Source organism: Propithecus coquereli, unplaced genomic scaffold (assembly GCF_000956105.1).
Source record: "Propithecus coquereli isolate 6110/MARCELLA unplaced genomic scaffold, Pcoq_1.0 Scaffold237, whole genome shotgun sequence".
Classification (NCBI taxonomy): domain Eukaryota; kingdom Metazoa; phylum Chordata; class Mammalia; order Primates; family Indriidae; genus Propithecus; species Propithecus coquereli.
The window spans coordinates 775716-778115 of NW_012147919.1; the positions used below are offsets into that span (position 1 = coordinate 775716).

At 35.8% G+C, this 2400-nt stretch overlaps 1 protein-coding gene across 1 annotated transcript in view; it reads left to right on the top strand.

Moving 5' to 3' along the window:
* Nucleotides 1-2400, top strand: part of PFDN4 (prefoldin subunit 4) — a 12588-nt gene that overhangs the window by 8347 nt on the left and 1841 nt on the right. The gene's annotated exons all lie outside the window — the stretch shown is intronic.

Sequence of the window (2400 nt, forward strand, 5' to 3'; positions counted from 1 at the left end):
AGTCAAATTTTGTGATTTTTTTTTTTTTTTAACCATTCTAAAATATTTGCGTTGGAAATGTTTCGTAGTTATGGTTTCTGTGGTTATTGTGAGCCCCCCCGCCCCCCATATAACATAGATACTATACCTTTATTTTGATATTTATTCATTCCAGAAAGTATATACCAAGTCTATACCAGGTTCTGTCATGTACTGGGGATGTAGGGGACAACAAAACATGCCTGGCCCCTGCCTGCGTGGAGTATATGGTCTAGATGGAAAGAAAGAAGATTAAACAAGTCACACTATTAATGAGTGGAAGGTGGTGTGGGGGGGACAGGGGCGGCTTTAAGAACATACAGCAGGGGAATCTATACCAGTCTAGATGTCAAGAGTCAGGGACAGGTTCCCTGGGAAGGTGACGAGACAACAGCTGAAGGAGAATAAGTGGGTATTAGCCAGAAAGGGGGTGCAGGTGTTCTAGTCAGAGGCAGCAGCATGTGTGAACGGTCATAGAACCACTGTGGTACAAAATAGGACTGAAAGTTTTATTTGCTGGAGATTTGGGAGCATCTGAAATTATGGCAAGATCTTGGAGATCTTTGTCTACTGAGTTGAATAAATTGTACTTAGCAGGGGTCAGAAAACTTTCTGTGAAGGGCCAGAAGATAAAAATACAGTAGGCTTTGTGGGCCACATTGGTCTCTGCCACAGTTACCGTGAAAGCAAGATGTGTAAATGAATTTGCATGGCTCGGTTCCACTAAAACAAGCTTCAGGGTGGATTTGACTCTGGGCTATAGTTTGCCCACCCCGTCCTAGAGCAAAGAAGACCCTTTCAGGGCTTTTAAGAAAAGAGTGATGTGATTGGACTTGTGATTTTAAAATAATTTTCTAGTGTCTTATTTTACTTATTAATTAGGTTTTCTAGGTGAAGAAATTTATTTCCTCTTGATAACTGTACATTTCTTATCTATTTCCTGTCTTGGAACAGTGATTCTCAAACTTTGGCCAGAATCAGAATCACCCACAGGGCTTGTTAAAAATTCAGATTATTGGGCCCAACCCAAAGAAGTTCTAATTCCGGAGGCCTGGCATAGTGCCCCAGGATCATATTTCTGACAAGTTCCTAGGTGATTTCACCCCTGATATTAGTCTGGGAGCCACACTTTGAGAGCCACTGGCCAGATTTCTAGAAGAATGACGGTTGCTAATACTGGCTATTTTTTTGTTCCGAATGTTCATGGGTATGTCATTTGTATGACTTTATATTTTCTTTGTCATATTTAGGAAAAACTCCTTGTTTTGATCCTAGCTAGTAAGGAACTTCTGACTATTTTTTTTCTTTTTTTTAAACAAAGAATATATGTTAAAATTGATTTAATCTAGTAATGAGGGAAGCATTAGGATAAAACTGGTTGCAGAATTGGGGGGACTAAGTATATAGATAGGTATGTAGAAATGTCCTTTGGAATTATATATGTTTTTAAATCATAAATTGACAGTTTATAATTGTAAATTTTGGGAGTAAAAAGATGTTATAATTTATGAATGCAAATGTGGGATAATTAAATCAAGATACTTAACATATCTATCATCTCAGATACTTGAACTTGTGACATTTCATGAGGCAAAACCTGTCTTATAAATGAGGCTCTCATTACCACTCTCTTCCAAAGTTTAGCTCCAGAGACCTCAAAGTTAAGTGAAAATATCTGCCAGATTTGGACCATAAGTTATTCTTAATTATTGGTGACAGTGTGAGTTTTTATCATTTCCTCTAGTTTCATAGCTATTTTCGTGAAAAGTTGGAAGAAACTGTTAGAAGCCAGGCGGGCACATGATAAACTGTTTATAGAAGTCTTTGTATTTGGTTCTTTCTTTATTAGAATATGGTAATTTAGAAATTAACTTTCTTTTAGTTGTTACATTTTTCAGATCAGCAGAAACTGAGAAAACAAACTTGATTTATCGTGCGATAAGTAAATATGGACTATCAATTAAAAATGCCCACATTCAGGCTTTTGATTTAGGTCTAATTATCAGTGTTGTTGAGCTGCCTGTCCAAGTTTAGAAAGTTATTGACCTAAAATCCTTCCCAAATATTATTTCAGATACAGATGCTGAGAAACCATCCAATTGAATAGAATTAATTTAAACTATTTTTTTTCCAGAAAAATTTGCAAGAAGAAATTGACGCCTTAGAATCCAGAGTGGAATCAATTCAGCGGGTGTTGGCAGATTTGAAAGTTCAGTTATATGCAAAATTTGGGAGCAACATAAACCTTGAAGCTGATGAAAGTTAAACATTTTATAATACTTTTTTTAATTTGTTTAATAAACTTGAATATTGTTTAAATTGATAATTTTCCTTCTTCAAATGACATGGAAAGGAAAACTTTCTTTTTTTAAAATTTTCATT